The sequence below is a fragment of the Macaca thibetana genome, chromosome 1, assembly GCF_024542745.1.
Source record: "Macaca thibetana thibetana isolate TM-01 chromosome 1, ASM2454274v1, whole genome shotgun sequence".
Taxonomy (NCBI): domain Eukaryota; kingdom Metazoa; phylum Chordata; class Mammalia; order Primates; family Cercopithecidae; genus Macaca; species Macaca thibetana.
In genome coordinates, this window is record NC_065578.1 from 119,777,536 (window position 1) to 119,795,532 (window position 17,997).

The 17,997-nt window shown below is 41.5% G+C and overlaps 1 protein-coding gene, 1 non-coding gene and 1 pseudogene across 17 annotated transcripts in view; 2 read left to right on the forward strand and 1 right to left on the reverse strand.

Annotated features, from left to right (window-relative positions):
• The window catches only part of LOC126931165 (myomegalin), a 382,023-nt gene that overhangs the window by 350,958 nt on the left and 13,068 nt on the right, over positions 1-17,997 (forward strand). The gene's annotated exons all lie outside the window — the stretch shown is intronic.
• The window catches only part of LOC126931509 (neuroblastoma breakpoint family member 3-like), an 833,099-nt pseudogene that overhangs the window by 100,798 nt on the left and 714,304 nt on the right, over positions 1-17,997 (reverse strand). The window lies entirely within an intron of this gene.
• Positions 10,430-10,500, forward strand: TRNAG-CCC (transfer RNA glycine (anticodon CCC)). Its single transcript has one exon. It is a non-coding gene; the product is annotated as a tRNA-Gly (tRNA).

The window sequence follows — 17,997 nt, forward strand, 5'->3', positions numbered from 1 at the left end:
GGAAACATAGAAAACCTGATTTTGAAAGTCATTGCCTCTCCTTCTTCCTCATTCAGAGTGTGTATGATATTGCTGTGTGACATTGGTTGGACTGCAATTTAGCACAACACCTTTTCTAATATTTGGCAGTTTCTTACAGAGTTAAGTCTACCCTATAGGAAAGCAAATTGACTTTCATTCATTACCCATGAAAAATGAACACATACATCCAACAAGACTTCTACAAGAAATGCTCATAGAAACCTTATTTTTATACTAGGGAAAAACTGGGTACAACACAAGTCCTCATCAACAGAAAAATTTAATATCTACTGTTACATAGTCATAAAATGACCTCATGCACAGCAAACAAAAACGAGCAAAACAAAAATTTTTTTAAAAAGCAGGGAAAACATGAAAAAACACAGTAACATGGGTAAAACCCTCCAAACACCATGCTTAGCAAAAGATGTCTATAAAATATCTTTTGAATGTCAAAAACAAATTTATTTTAATGTACCTGTCTGATATTCCTGTGTAATTCCATTTACAGGAAGCATCAGGACTCAACAGTGGTTCCCTCTTTGAGATATTTTGATGGAAAACTTCCTGGGTTGATGGAAATGTACTATAGCTTGGTCTGGTTGATACTTAAAATGGTCTATACATTTATTAAATTTCACGGTACACTTTTTACATTTACATTTTTAATATAAAAATAATGTTAATTATTTTTAAACTGCTGAAATCTTAAAATGAATACTTCTTTTAGTATTGATTTTACCCTGAGATATATTTTTTACTTTTATACGTACTGTAAAATCTGTACAATAAAGTTTGGAGTAAATTAGAACTTTTTACTCTTCCTACACAATGCTAGAAGTTGGAACATCTTAATTCCATTTACCTTCCTTGTGATTTTCAAGTTACTGTCATTAATTTTATGGCAACATATATTTTAAGTCACATGGATATCACTATGATAGTTGGATTAGTAAAATGTACTATTTGACTGAGCGACGCATTTAACCTACGCATTGCTCTGCGTTCCTTCATTCTCTTTCCACATTCCCCGGGGATCATTTCACATTTTTGCGTTTCCCTTAGTTAGCATGTGCTGCTTCTCCAGAAAGATCTGCACTTCACCTCCACTTGAAAGATCTGTAGTCTTGGGTTAGGGGCCAGCAGTCAGTTGAAAATGATAGTATTTTAGAACTCTGTGGTGTCTTACTTTTTCACTGCTGTGAATTTAGCACCTGACCTTTGGACACAATAGGAATTTCCCCTCTGGGCGCTGCTCTGGTTTTCCCATGTGCCTTGGGCATTCAGCAGTGTCCTGATGACATGCCTGGGTGTGCTTTGTTTGTCCTTATGCTGCTTGGAGTTCATAGCTCCTCTTGCACATGTGGCTTGATGCCTCGTTGGGTTTGTTTCTCATAATTGTCCATAGGTAAGAACTACTTCCTTTCAGTATTGCTTCTGTCCCATTTTCTGTCTCCTCCAGCTTCCAGGACTTTAGTGACGTATTATGTTAAGCGTTTATGACATAACTCACATATATATATTCTCATATATACATATGCACTCGTTTCTTAGTTTTCCTTCCTGCTAGCTCTCTATGCTTGTCTAGAAAGTCTCCGGTTACTTATCAGGCTAGTAATCCCTCTTCACACGGATCCAAACTGCCATTACACCAATCTATTGACTTTTTAAAATAATAACTATTGCATTTTATTACTAACTTTAATAGATTTTCTCTCCAATTATAAGTATTTATTATATCTCTATGTTATTTCTACCATGACCATATTTTATTTCTATGATTTCCATTTTATTTCAAAATAGATTATTATTTTCCGGTGAAAAATTTTACCATCTCTTCCATTTTTTTGAACATCTAAATCATATTTTAATGTTACTATCTGATAACCTCGATATATCCGTCATCTGTGAGAAACTTATTGTTTCCTGTTTTGGGTTTGTTTTCTCTTGCCTCTGCTACTTTATATGCCTAGAATATTGTGATTGAATGATGGGTCTTTGTGTGAAAAATTATGAAAGGACTGAGTCATGTTCTGTCTCTCTGAGGATTAATTTCCCTCTGCCCCTGGCAGGCCGCAGAGGGGCGGATCACCCCAACCTGGTCTCTGTCTACGCTGATCTGCAGCTTGTTTTTCCTCTTGGGAAACTCAGCAGCAGGATTTTTCCCTCAGAGAAACATCACATTTAAAGCATATGTAGAAAAATGTGAGTTTTTTTCATAAAAAGTCTTAGTTTTCTTATTGTAAATTTAAACACATGATTATTACTGTTCTTAAGCTAATTGGGCCAGCCTGGGCAACACGGTGAGTCCCTGTAACTATGAAAAATAAAAACATTAGGCAGGCGTGGTGGCATGTGCCTGCAGTCCCAGCTACTCAGGAGGCTGGAGCAGGAGGAGCACTTGAGCCCAGGGATTCAAGGCAGCAGTGAGCTGGATCATGCCATTGCACTCCAGCCTGGGTGAGGAATAGCGACTCTGTCTCTGAAAATTAATAATAATCATATAATAATAATAAGACTATGGGGGCAGTACCTCCTTTATATTGATCAGATACTTAATTTGTCTATACTATTCAGAGGAAGACAAAGTTAGAAAATACTGTGTATTTATACATGAAAAAAATCCATTAAAGTACCGGGCATTCTAAAGCATGTCATAAGTAACATCCTTTAAAGTGGAAACAGAGGCAGTGGTCTCTATCAGTGATGCTTATCAGTGAGGGAAACAAAAGGAATCATTAGGTACCCTTAGATACCTGGAGAGCCCTCACTGCCAAAAATCTCAGTAATTCTGTGATACAATTTTAAGTCTAACAGGTTATTCTCTTTTCCAGAGGATGAAGTTGCCAACCTAAAATAACAACCAAGAGAGGGTGGTTCTCCAAAGAAATGAATGTTTGGGAATAAACAGAGGATTTCAATTCGGGATCCACGCACTGCACTACGGTATGAGGACCCATAGGCGCATCCGGGCAGGCTGAGAAGGGGAACCTTTCACAGCCGAAATGAGGAAGGTCACATAGTTGTTTAGAAACCATTATCCTTGGTCACAAGGAATAATCACAAGGGCGGCATCGATCCGAGGCTGAATAGGCAGTTGCTGGGCAGATGTCCTTGCAGAGAGATTCTTTGGGTAAGGTTGTGGTGGCCTTTGTGCAAAGTTGTGGTTTTCAGAGAGTTCTTGTGATAGTTTTTTGTCATGGGCACGTGTGTGTGAGCACTCCTCCTTTGTGATCTCCTGATTCAATTTTGTTAGGATTTGGCATAAGTGGCTCCATTTTTCATTCTGACAACTGTTACAGGTCATTGCTTTTCTACCATTTTTACTAAGGGCTGGACTTGCTTAAATTACAGGAAATTATGAGGTCTTGATTTGTATAATTATCAGAAGTGCTCATGTTGCTGACTCAGTTGCTTCTTTGGGATGTAATAATTGTCTTTTTTCTCCTTCCTGTACTGTAATTTACACAATCCTTAGAGGAGATTAATTTGATATTTTTCAGCTATGAAAAATCTGAATATGCCCATCAAAGAAAGCCGCCCCTCCATGCTAGGAATTTAGTTTCCTTCCTGTGCCAAGATCCATTTAGGTATAGCACTTTCCTGGAGCCAAGAGTCCTATGAAATGGGGTGTGGCACATTGTGTATTAAGATCATCCTTATTATAGAGATGCCATTCTTTCAGATATTGATAACTACTGTGTCCATAAGACTTTTACCAAACATCAGAAAGACAAAATATGAAAAACTTCTCATTGCTGCAGTCTCAAATGTCAGGAAAGACCAGAATCTTTAGGATAATGGACAATCAAGAAAGACTCGCAGACTAGATTAGCTGTCACGTACTGCCAATCAGGGAATCGATCCTTGTCAACCACCACCTAACAGAGATTGTCACCAGAAGTTCACTCCATAACATCAAAACCAGAAACCCACACTGGTGCCACTGATGGCAGAAAATAATAGTGCAAAAATGAGAAAGAAACAGTAAGAGAGAGAGAGAAGACATAGAGGGAGAGAGAGACCTGTACTATAGCCATACTTAGTGGGTAAAAGCCAAAGAGCTCAATTTCTATTCATGATATTCATTAGAAGAACCAAGGGAACAGGAGCTAATAGCTCTGAGGGTTCAGGCCTTCACAAGATGCCTGTAGGGTGAAGGGTTCTGTTGGCTCCAGTGATGTTTCTCAGATAGGCTAATTGTTATGGACATAGCCCCTGAAAAAAATCTATCAAATAATAATACAGGGACAGCTATCTGCATGCTAATTTACCATTGTATAGGAGGGAGAATGGGCATTAGATTGGTTTTGGCAAATAAAAGCAAAACCAAGATTTATGAAGAAAAGAGGAAAGGGGAGAAGAAAAAATCGCCTGGGACCTTTGTGATTTTGCTCCCCTTGTATAAGGGAATTTGACAGAAATCTTTCCAAGAGGTCACTGTGGTGCATCTTCTCCTGACCAGTGTGACTTGGTCATCACAGAAAACAACCACGGATGTTGCAGGACTTTAAAATATCTTAGAAGTTTAGCAGTTCATCCTATGTCACAGAGTATCTGTGTGTGATGTCCACCATGTCCTTCTGTTGTATAACCCCTCGGTTAAGCCAGGAGGGTGCCTCTCCCCTCGTGACCAGCCTGGGCAACACGGCAAAATCCCATCTCTACAAAAAATACAAAAAATAGCCCATCGTGTGGTGCACACCTATAGTCCCAACTCCTTGGGGCGCTGAGGCAAGAAAATCGCTCTGCCTCAGGAGGTCCAGGCTGCAGTGAGCCATGTTTGCACCACTGCACTTCAGTCTGGGTGACCAAGACTGGAATATCATACATCAATGTGTAGAAAGTTTGTTGTGCCGGCAAGTAAATGACAAAAGAGACATTGACGGAATTGGGAAACAAATTGGAATATGATTTGGTACCTCTCCCATGAAAGATTAATTTGCAGAATGTACTCAAATTAGAAGCATTAAATAAATTCTATAATGTAAAAATGGCACATCTTGTTCTCTACACTATAGAAATATCTGCATGAGTGACCGAAGATATGTGTACAAGAATGATGGTGATTGTAGCATCATTTGTAATCCTAAAACCGTGAAACGCACCTCACTTCAAAAACATTTTGAAAAGGGTTAAATAAATCATGCACAAACTGAGGAAGAAAGGCTGTTTTCACGAACAATGGCGAGGATCACCATGAGGATGACTGATTCCATTGGTCACATTACTGATAGAGCAATCAGTAAACCCAGGCACATCCTGGGGATAGGATACTGCTGTAATAGGCCTCCTATTATTAAACATGAAAAACTTGAAGCACAAAATGTCTACCTTACTGACCCAAGCCATGGGAGCAAGGAAGATTTTTATCACACCACAAGCGAGATCCTTTCTAAGGTCTATGGGATTCCTGAGTTTGACAGGTATGACGTGCGGTGGCCCTTGCTAAGCCTCAGACTTAAGGTGGATAGGAAGTGGGGACACGTGTGTCTTGTGATCAATCAGGAGTCGGTTGTCCAATCAACAGAAACAGGTTAAAATAAAAGCCCAGGGCCCGACTCGAACCACCAACCTTTACCGTTAACAGCAGAAGGCTCTGACGAATTGCGCCACAGAAACACGTTCCGTGCCTTCTTCTGGGCGCTATAGGAAGGGTGCACTCACCAAACTCCCCAACCCCTCAATCTTCAGGGCCCTCCCGGCAGGATGACTGTGTAAGTTCCAGGTCCTTGGAAAACTGGAGAGATTAGAGCGGTGAATTGTGGTGTTGGACACGCGCGCGTTGGGACATTCTAGAGCACGAAGGACAGCCGTATGGCCTTCGCCCGCCCTGCCCCTCGCCTGCTTCAGAAGCCCCCGGAAACGCCCCGGTCCGCGACCCGAGCCCGAGCGGCCGCCTCGGGGACCCAAGGGAAGCAGGACGCCCGGTGGACTCCCGGGATGCCTCTTTGCGCCGCCTTCATCTACTGAGGGAGCCTGTGCCCACCCTGGCCAGTCGCTTTTGAGGCAGCTGCGGAGCTTCCGCTGCCGTCTGCGGATCCTGTGTCCCGCACGGGGGCTCCACCGGGGCAGGGATGGTGGTGAGGGTCTCTTGTGGGTCCCTTCGCGAGAAACAGGGTCTGGCACTCACCAGGGCGCACGACTAGGACTTGAATTAATCCATCGTCGCCTTTAGTTTTTAGTCCTTTGAAGAGCTCTGAAAATAGAAATCAGGAACTGTTTTTCCATGGGGAAGTTTTGTTTTGTTCTGTTTGTGAGACGGTCTGATTTGGTCGCCCAGGCTGGAGTGCAGAGGTGCAAACACGGCTCACTGCAACCTTGACCTCCTGGGACAGAGCGATTTTCTTGCCTTAGCCCCCCAAGGAGCTGGGACTACAGGCGTGAGCCACACGACGGGCTAATTTTTGTATTTTTTATAGAGACAGGATTTCGCCGTGTTGCCCAGGCTGGTCACGAAGGGGAAGTAAGTTCTTTTTAAAAAGCGTTTATTCCGATTGATTTCCTGGCATCCCGTGGGGCGGACAACGGGCGAGGCCTCCAGTAAACCTTCTGCCAGGTGGAGCTGCAGGGGCTCAGCTGCGCTGTTTTTGAGTGGGTGCTTGGGGCACCAGGGCGGGAGCGGGGCATGGGGTGGATCTAAGGGGGAACTGCAAGGAGGAGAGCAAGGAAGTCGGTAGAGGCGGGAACCCTGGCGAGGAAACTTCCCAGTAGCTTTGTTCAGCGGGAAGGACCGGATCCTTGAGAGACGAACCTCACCTTTTCTCCTGTAGCAGAGTGGGGAGAAAGGGAGGAAAAATGGAGAGACACCAAGAAAGAAGGAAAATCATGAGGCCTCTTAGGCCGAAGCAGCCCTATATTAAATTTAAAGAAGAAAGCAGGCGGCTTCCTGTGATCGTATATTGGTTAGTACTCTGCATCGTGGCCAAGGGTCAAGTCCGAGTCCAGGCAGTATCCCTCCTGGGGCGTGGCACTCCTCCTTTCCTTTAGACTGCAACCTCTGCCTAGGCTGCGCTCTTTACCTGCGACTAGAGAGGTTAGAACTTACCCGTGCCTTCGGAGCTCTGTGCAGTGGTGAGAATAGAAGGAACCCCTAACCTGCACGCTGGGGTCCAGTCATCTTGAAGACCCGGCTTTTGCTCCCTCTGTGAGCAAATGTAACACCCAAAAGGTGAGCTGCTCCTTCTCAGTCAGCCTTATTGACACGATATAGCCATACTGTTTTTCTGGTTCAGATATTTCAAACATCGGTCTGGCCTTTTAAGGTCAAATCAGAAACAAGTGAGAGGACATGAGAGTTCGCACTCCAACTGGGAATTTTAAGTAAAGCCTAAATAATACAAGAAAATCTAAACTTAATGTCATTGCCCAACACCCGATTTTTATTTCTGTTTTTATTTATTTGTTTGTTTATTTTTGCTATCAGTAAATGACTGAAATATAATCCACACAGACCAAAGTGTGCCAATCTTAAGTGCACAGCCCAGTGCATTTTGATGAAAGAAACCGTCACCCAGATCAAGTTACAGGACATCATTTTCACCAGCCCAAAAAGTCATTAGAGCCCCTTTACAGTCAGTCCTCACCCCATCCCCACTTAGGCAATCACCATTCTGATTTCTGTCTCCATGGATTACTTTTGCTTCTTCTTGAAATTCACATAAAGGAATATACTGACTTTGCTGGGGTTTTTTTGTTTTGTTTTTTGGTTTTTTTTTTTGTTTTAATGCAAAGATGGTTTTGAGATGCGTCCATTTTATGGCATGTATCTCAGCTTTTCGATGTTATTGATGAATACAATACCATTGATGGACAATTGGGATATTTCTACTTTTGACTGTTGTGAATAAAGTTTAGGAATATTGTACTATGGGCCTTTTTATGGACCTGTGCCTTCATTTCTCTTGAGTATAAACCTAGGAATGGAATGGCCGGGTCATGGAGCAGGCGTATTTTTAACTTTATCAGAAACTATCAGACAGTCTTTTAGAATGGTTGCACTATCATATTCTCTTGCCAGCAACAAGGGATATATGTGCTCTGCATTCTTACAGACTAGTGGTTTCTCCTGTCTCTTAAATGTTGGCTATTCTGATGGGCATGTAATGGTGTCTCATGGCATTTTAGATTTGTGTTTTCTGAATGAGTAATGATGCTAAGAATTCTTTCTTTTGACATTTGGACATGAAGAAAGCCTCTTTTGTGAACAAGCACTGTTCAAGTGTTTTGTTCATTTTAAATTGGCTTGACTCTTTCCCCTTGCCCCTTTTTACACAAACTTTACTGTTTGTGTAAATTTTTTCTATTCTGTAGAAAAAATAGAATAGAATAGAAAAATTGAGAAGCTAGTACACAGAATGGAGTAAAGAAGCTGGAATGGGTTTTGGGGAACCAACTCACATTTTATAGTTGTTTTAACATCCCCATCCAAGAACAATGTGTGTTTTTCAAAGACATCCCCTTATTGAAATATGCAGAGAAAGTGTGGGATAAAAAAGCATATACTAAACTTCTCAGAACGAGTTTCTAGAAGTGAACAAGGGAATAGGAATTGGATAAACAGAGGAAAGAAGAGACAGTATGGGCCTTGCTCAGAGTGGCCACCATAATATGTCCTGTGCTAAGGACATGGAATTTCAAAAACAGTATAGGAAAACAGAAAGTTTTTTAGAAAGTTTACCCAGACAGACCAGTCTAGTTAAGAAAGGCAGGAAGAGACATTAAAAAACAAAGCAAAAGGCCAGGCACAGTGGCTCAAGCCTGTAATCCCAGCACTTTGGGAGGCCGAGGCGGGTGGATCACGAGGTCAGGAGATCGAGACTATCCTGGCTAACATGGTGAAACCCCGTCTCTACTAAAAATACAAAAAACTAGCCGGGCGTGGTGGCGGGCGCCTGTAGTCCCAGCTACTCGGAGGCTGAGGCGGGAGAATGGCATGAACCCGGGAGGCAGAGCTTGCAGTGAGCCAAGATCGCGCCACTGCACTCCAGCCTGGGCGACACATCGAGACTCCGTCTCAAAAACAAACAAACAAACAAAAAAAAAAGCAAAAACAGGGAAATCATACAATGAAATGCTGGGAATGAGACTAACTATGCCCGTCATCTCCAACATAACACTAATTACTGCTAATTATAATGGATCTAAATCTCTCAGATTGGATAGAAAAGGAAATGCTGGCTCTAACAGTTTAATGGAAAGAAAAGGGTTACATATTAAAAGCCGTGCATATTATCCTTAGCACACTAATGCAGGATAAGAAAACCAAATATCACGTGTTCTCACTTATCAGTAGGAGCTGAATGATGAGAACATGTGGACAGATAGGATGGGGGTGGGGACAACACACACTGGAGCCTGCCAGAGGGTGAGGCTGGGAAGAGAGGAGAGCATCAGAAAGAGGAGCTAAGGGATGCTGGGCTTAGTGCCTGGGTGATGGGATGATCTGTGCAGCAAACCACCATGGCACAGGTTTACCTATGAGACAAACCTGCACATCCTACACATGTACCCCTGAAATTAAAGTAAAAATTGGAAATGAAACATTTAAAAAGAAAAGAAAACAAACAACAACAACAACAACAAAGAGAGCAGTGCAAAGCCTGTACCAGGCTTATCAGAAACAAAAGAATGAGAGTGAAAACATGGATATCAGACAAAGGCAAACAGCAAAATAACGCTTTACATTAGCTAGAGGAATAACATCCTAGCATCTACCTAGAGTTGAATGGAATCAAATGGGACCGTTTTTTCCTGAACTGGCCTCCTTGGGTGGCCGACCAGGGCATGGTGAAGGGAAAAAAATCTTGAAGCGAAACGTGCATTTCTTCGCTCTTGTTTTGGTCTCTGTAAGGCTTAAGAAGTTAAAAGCAAGATCTGATCCCTGGAGTTTTCCAGGAATTCGAAATAGGTATATAAGGAAAGAAGCTCAGTTATCACCCAGGTCTCCGGGAGTATCCCAGGTATAGTGCCAAGAGACCAGCTTTCCAAACCCGGGTCCCTGGGTTCCGAAGGCCTTTTGGGGGAAAGTACTGATGTTCGTGTTAAGGTTGGGAGGAAAGGGTTTGGAAGGCCCCAAGCGGCGCGAAGGCAAAGAGAAGATATCAAGAAGCGAGGCAAGAACTTTCCACAGGCCCACGTTGGATGACAGGAAACCAGGTGAATTTCTGGTGTTTTCCTACAGAGGTTTGTTACCCAGTTGCACAGAGCCTACTTCAAAATAAGGGTTTTTTAAAGTCAACTCTTTTAATGCGAAGCCATAAGTTTGTGGTGGTGCCTGATGCAAATCTCCACTGTGAGCCTTTGCTCTGAGTGTCTTTTTTGTTAGTTATCCAAAGAGAATGGTGAAAACCTTGAGTCCGTATTTTACCTCTTTCCAGGGAAACGCCACAGGTTTTGCGACCAGCGGGCATTGGTGGTTCAGTGGTAGAATTCTCGCCTCCCACGCGGGAGATCCGGGTTCGATTCCCGGCCAATGCAATGTGTGGTTTTTGTAACCTCTAGTTTTTAAATTTAGTTACCATAACTGTTCTTCAGGTAGGTTACAGACGCGATAATAAAGAGAAGAAAAAGGGAACTACTGTATAGCTTTCGGGTTCCTTCCGGAGTGGAATTTCTCTAAGCAGGTACTTTGCAGAGACTGTCTTTGAAGTAGCCAGTGTGTCTGGTTGCTTGGTCTTTGCATATTTGGCCCTAAAACCGGAGGGACTTTTATTGTCTCTTCTGGCGGATCCCTGAAATACAAAGAGTCACCTGGACATAGATTTCACTGCCTGGACCTTGGACAGACCATTTGACCATGTCTCGCGATGGAGTGCAGCTTAAGAAATAAATGACATTCCCGAAAGGAGAGAAGCTGTGGGGTAGGGCAGACACACGTGAGACAAGGGGCCCCAGGGAAAACGGAGGTATGTGGGGAGGAACCCGCGTGCAGATGAGGGGAGCTGCAGAGAGGGGCCTCGGACCTTCCTGTTGAGGAAGGCCCAGTCTTTGGTGGTCTCGGCAAAATGAAGGATGGACCCCGAGTGGAGAGTAGCACGTGCCCAAAACTCATTTCTATCACCCGCGTTTGTTTTACACGCCACCAGGCAAATCTTCTGTCCAAGGGATTCTTTTTATTGCTTCTCTTTAAGCAGCGTGGTGGGGAGGCCATGACAACCACTAGCTCTGGAGCTTTGGGGAGCAAACCTGGAAAAAGAATGCTCCAGGATCATCTGGTTTGTCCTCCCCTGTTTTCATCTACCCTTTTCCTCAGCGAAACTTATATGGGTCCAGGATGTAACATCGCAGCTGCGGCATTGGCGGATTAAGAGCCGCTGACAAATCTTCCCCCCAAGGCAGGAAGAGCCCCATTTGGCCCATAGCCATGGAGTCAGAAGCAAGAGCAGAATCGAAAATGCTTTTCTCTATGTCGTTCTCTCTCTCCTACCTGTGAACATCAACCTTCCACACACGCCGGTTCAAAACCGCCTTAGTCTCTATAGGAGGTTTACCATTTTTCACAGTTCCGGTAAACCATGTTTCCTTCTTGCTTCTACAGTTCTTCCAGGGTTGAGTTTCAGGAGCTGCTCAGCAGTGCAGGCTAGTTCAATATCCTGGTTCAAAATCATCTGTCTGGTTTTGCTACTAGGGTAAAGTTTGCCTCCTAGACCAGAGTTAAGACGTGCTCCCTCGGCTTCCATTTTCTAGAGATAATTGGTATCATTTCTTCCTTAAATGTTTAGTAGGGAAACCATCTAGACCTGGTGCTTTGTTCTGGAAGGTTGTTAAGCTTTGCTTCAATTTCAGTAATAGAGATCTATTTAGGTTATCTACTTCTCCTTGTGTGAGTTTTGGTAGACTGTGTCTTTCAAGGACTTGGTCCAATTCATCAAGTTATCAAATTTGTGAACACAGAATTGTTGATAATCCTCATTTGTTATCCTTTTAATGTCCATGAGGTCAGAAGTGAGGACCTTCTTTTCTTTTTTTATTAGTAATTTGTATCTTCTCTCATTGTCTCTTGGTTCACCAGCTAGATGTTTCTCAATTTTATTGATTATTTTAAAGAACTAACTTTTGGTTTTGTTGATTTTTCTCTCTTGATTTCTGGTTTTGTTTCCTTGATTTCTCCTCTAATTCTTAGTTTCTTGTTTTTCACTGACTTTGGGTTTCATTTGCTCTTGTTTTTTGAGTTTCCTAAATTGTAATCTTGAATTATTAATTGTAGATATTTTTTCTTTGCTAACATATACATTGAATCTATGAATTTCTTTCTAAGCAACAATTTTCCTGCACCTAGAAATTTTTTTGTAAGTTATACACTCATTTTCATTTAGCTAAAAATATGTAATTTGTTCCAAGACTTTTCCTTGGCCCAGGTGTTATTAGAAGTGTGTTGTCTGATCTCCAATTTTGGGGTTTTCCAGCTATCTGTCTGCTATTGATTTCTACTTCAGTTTCATACTTTGAATGAAGGGCATACTTGGTATGATTTCTATTCCATAAAATGTGTTGAAGTGTGTTTTATGGGCCAGAATATAGTGGATCTTGGTGAACATTCCATGTGAACCTAAAAAGGATATGTATTCTGCTCTTGTTGGATGAAGTAATCTAAAAAGTTGGTTGGATCCGCCGGGCGTGGTGGCTCACGCCTGTAATCCCAGCACTTTGGGAGGCCGAGGTGGGCGGATCACAAGGTCAGGAGATCCAGACCATGGTGAAACCCTGTCTCTACTAAAAATAGAAAAAATTAGCCGGGCGCAGGGGCGGGCGCCTGTAGTCCCAGCTACTCGGGAGGCTGAGGCAGGAGAATGGCGTGAACCCGGGAGGCGGAGCTTGCAGTGAGCCGAGATTGCGCCACTGCACTCCAGCCTGGGCGACAGAGCGAGACTCCGTCTCAAAAAAAAAAGTTGGTTGGATCCAGGTGACTGGTAGTGGTGTCCAGTTCCACTATACCTTTATTGATTTCTTGCCTGCTGGATCTGTCAATTACTGAAGCTGAAGTCTCCCACTGTAATAGTGAATCTGTCTATTTGTCCTTGAAGTTCTATCAGCTTTTCCCTCTCGTATTTAGATGCTCTGTTGTTAGGTGCATATCAGTTAAGGATTTTCGTATCTTCTTGGAGAAGTGACCTCTTTATCATAATGTAATGACTCTTTATCCCCATGATTTTCCTCCCTCTGAAGTAGGCTCTGTCTCAAATTAATATAGCTTATCTAGTTTTCATTTTTGAGACTGAATTTTGCTCTTGTTCCCCAGGCTGGAGTGCAATGGCACAACCTCGGCTCACTGCAACATCTATCTTCCAGGTTCAAGCGATTCTCCTGCCTCAGGCTCCCAAGTAGCTGGGATTAAAGGCATGCACCACCACGGTCGGCTAATTTTGTGTCTTTAGTAGAGTCGGGGTTTCCCCATATTGGCCAGGCTGGTCTTGAACTCCTGACCTCAAGTGATCCACCTGCCTCGGCCTCCCAAAGTGCGGAGATACAGGCATGAGCCACGGTGCTTGGCTGCTTCTCCAGTTTTCTTTTGATTACGATGAGTATGGTATATCTTTCTCCATCTCTTCACTTTGACTATCTCTGTGTCTTCTTATTTAAAGGAGGTTTGTTGTAGAAAACATATAGTTGGGACTCACTTTCCATTCTTCCAGTCCCTTTCAATTGGTATATTTGGACCATTCACATTTAAAGTGACTATTGATATCACTGGATTAATATGTACTGTATGTGTAACTGTTTGTATTCTTTGACTTTCTTCATTGTTTTCTTTTGTGTCTTTTACTCTTTTTCTACCTTCTCTGGCTATAATTGAACATGTTATATGATCCCATTTTTTTCTTCTTCTTAAAATATGAATTTCATTCATTTAAAAAAAAAACAGTGTTTTTGTTTTCACCCTATTGCTTGCCATATATATTTACAACTAATCTAAGTCAATGTATAAGTAATGCTATGATGCTTCATGGGTCACGCAGGTAACTTAAAAACAAAATTCCTTATTCCTTTCCTACCACCCTTTAAAACATTGCTATTATTCATTTGATGTATTCATAATGTATAATCATCCAATCTATTATTGCTATTTTTCTTATTTTGACAGACGATTATATGAATTAAGAATAAAAATAATAAAATATTTTATTTTATCTTCATTTATTTCTTCTCTAACTTCTTTCTTTGGTGTAGATTTGTCTCTGACCTTTGTAGTTTTTCTTCTTTCTGAAGAACTTCTTTTAACCTCTCACGGAAGACAAAATCACTGGTGACAAATTCCCTCAATTTTTGTTTGTCAGAGAGTCTTTATTTCTCCTTCACGTTTGAAGGATAATTCTACAGAATTCTAGGTTAGCAGGACTATTTTTCCTCCAACACTAAATATGTCAGCTGCATGCTGTTCTTGCTTGCATGGTTTATGAAGAGTAGTCTAATGTAATGCTCATCCTTGTTCTTCTAAGGTAAGGTGTTTCCTTTCTCTAGCTTCTCTCAAGATGTTCTTTGGTCTTTGATTTTCTACATTTTCTATATTATATGTTGTGATGCTTAATTGTATGTGTAAATTTGGCTGGGCCATGGTGCCCAGATATTTGGTCAAATATTATTCTGATGTTTCTGTGAAGGTGTTTTTTGATGAAATGAGACATTGAAATTAGCGAACTTTGAGTAAAGCAGATGACCCTCCATAGTGTGAGTTGGCCTCATCTAGTCAGGTGAAGGCCTTAATAGTATAAAACCTGACCTCCCCCTAACAAGGAGGAATTCTGCCAGCAGATTCCCTTTAGACTTGAACTGCAACTCTCTCCCCTAAGTCTCCAGCCTGCTCGTCTACCTCATCAGATTTGATCTCACCAAGCATCCACAATTATGCGAGCCAATTCCTTAAAATCAATCTCAATCTCTTTCTCTCTCTCTCTCTCCTCTCTCTCTCTCTCTCTCTCTCCATCTTTATTTCTATCTATCTTCTGTTGGTTCTGTTTCTCTAGAGAATGTTTACTAGGACTTGCATGCCTAGGTGTACAGTTTTTAGTATTTACCCTGCTGGGTGTTCTCTGATCTTCTTGGATCTATGGCTTGGAATCTCTTATTAATTTTGGAAAAATACTTCTTTTCTTCCCGTGAGAGTTAGTTTTATGTGTCAACATGGAGAATGTTTTTGGATGAGACTAATACTTAAATTGGTGAATCTGGGAAAAGCAGATTGCTTTTCATGATGTGAGTGAACCTCATTCCGTCAGTAGGAGGCCCGACTAGAACAAAAAGACCAGCGTCTTCAAGCAAGAGGGAATAAGAGCAAATTCCCTGACAGATGACCTTTGGAATACATCTGTACCATCAGTTCTTCTGAGACTCCAACCTGTCAGGCCACACTGCAGATTTCAAACTTCCCAGCCTCCATAATCACATGAACCAATTTCCTGTGTGGTCATTTCTCAACATCACTGGGTGATCGGTGCCAGGACCCCCTGCAGATAACAAAAGCCACGGATGTTCTAATTCCTTATACAAAATGATGTAGAATTTGCAGATAACCTACTCACATCCTCCCGTATGCTATATAAATAGTGGTTATGTGGTATTGTTTAGGGAATAATGACAAAGAAAAAAGTCCATATATGTACAGTACAGACACAATCATAAGTTTTCAAAAAATATTTTGGAGTCAGGCCTGGTTGAATCCATGGATGCAGAACCCACAGATATGGAGGATCAAATGTAATAAATCTCTCACTCTTTCTCTCTCTCTATATATATGTGTGTGTGTGTGTGTAGTGTGTGTGCATTTTTATATATATATAGTGTGTGTGTATGTATATGTATATATATGACCTATTGATACAGTGGTAAGGAGTAGGGGAGGGAAGTGTTCTATAATCCTATGATTAGGTCTTAGTCTTGTGGTGGGCCTGTGCCCCTGGGCTGTGACCTTCAAAAGTGCTTCTCAAATTTTGTTCCCTCTTAGGTGAGACAGGATGGCTAGAGGTCGCTGGAGTTGGGTTTTTCCCTTTCCCCACATTGGTTAGACTCTGGAAACACAATTTTCTTTGGAGGGCACGTGTTTGTTAAGTAGAACAGAATGCACCGGGCATGTTTTTCAATGGTTACCTCTCCTTCCCCTCCAGAAGCATGCAAGGAGTTGTCTCCGATTCTCACCCTAAGTCTTCTGGAGACAAAACTCATGAAGATATGGGAGGCTCCCACTAGTTAGGCCCCCAGGAGTTTTTACCTCTCAGGCTGGGCTGCTGTCAGCTCCAGCAATTAGCCAATTCCCTTTGAATTATGTCTACCCAATGCTGGCTCCAGCGGTGGTTTCTGATTCAGGTAAGTTGTGATTCTCTGTATTTGCCCATGGCTCGAAGTTTCATAGGATTGGCATGTCTTAGGACCTCTATTTTCTGTTGCATATAAGTAGAGTTATTGATGTTCGGTTTGTTCAGCTTTTTTTCTGGTGAGAGTGGGAGTGATGGCTTTTAAGCGCTTTACAAGTCTAGTTGTAATGTCTGATAACCATGTGACAATTTTAGATCTCTTTAAAAAAATAATATGTTTAATTCAGGAATTGCGGAAAGCCTTGCAGCAGCTACAAGAAAAAATGCAGAACAAGAGCCAACAGCTTCGTGCCCGGAAGGCTGAAAAATACAATGAGATTCGAACCCAGGAACAAAACATCCAGCACCTCAACCATAGTCTGAGTCACAAGGAGCATTTGCTTCAGGTGAGTTTACATGATTTCAATGAAAACTGGGCTCATAGAACTCTGAAATTTGTTTATATAATTTTAAGATATTATTCCACCTGTGTTGAGTCCCCGCTATATGGAAAACATTGAGAGGTGGGAATCAAGAGGATTTAAAATAAATAGAAAACATAATTTGTGAATTAAGATGCTTACTAACAAGTGTAAGAAACAGTACATATAGCCCTGATTTAAGCAGTCTTTTATGAAGTCTTTTATAAAGACTTAATATTCAGAAAATAATCATTAAGCACCTCTGTGAGTCACACACTTTTCTGGGTGTTGGGAAGACAAAATATTTGGTTACTGTTCTCAGTTTAATAGACGAAGACAAAAAACTGTACAGAAACTTCCACAGAGTCATTTTGATGATAGAATGAAAGTTTGAGGGGAAAATGGAGCATCTATAAGAAGAGACTGATCTCTTCTGCCACCTACTCTAAGCTTCAGTCACATTGAATCCACTACATTTCACTGAATGTACAATTTTTTCATTGTATGTGTAGTGTTTTTTTTTTTTTTTTTTTTTTTTTTTTTTTCTCTCTAGCATACCATCCTCTCTCCCTTCTTCACTTAGGAAATCCTAGTCCTTTAATTAGGACTCACGGCAAATGTTACCTCCTCTGTGAGGTCTTTACTGACACCTGCAGGCAGAGTTAGGCAGTGCATCCTGTGTTCCCCTGGTAGCTAGGTATGATGCAGAACAGTTAATTCTATGTGTTGTGTCTGTTGTATGTTGCAGAATAGTTTACAATTTATATGTCTGTTATCTCTGCTAAACTTGTTACTTTTGAGGAAAGTGATCACATCTCTTTTATCCTGAATAACTAACAAATTACTTGGCAATTTGGTTAATATTGAATAAAAGAATAAAAGAAACTATGTTTTGGTCTCAGGAATTTCAGGAGTTCCTACAGTATCGAGATAACTCAGACAAAACCCTTAAAGCAAATGAAATGTTTTTTGAGAAACTTCGCCAGCACATACATGATAAAGCTGTTGCTCTGGAGGTATGTATCACCATTTTGCCCACTATGCGATGGATTATTCTATTTACATAGGTATTACAGAAATTTGTGTTCACCTAAATTTGCTGCTTTGGGATTTGGTTTTCTATTCGGCCGTCTTGTGGAATAAGAGTGATCAGGATAGGTTATCGAACAGATGCTGTGTGAGCACTTGGAAAATAGTGAGCATTAGAAACCAGAATTTCTCTAAGAGCAAGGTAGGACAGATTAAATAAGTGGAATGAAGGGTTTTGC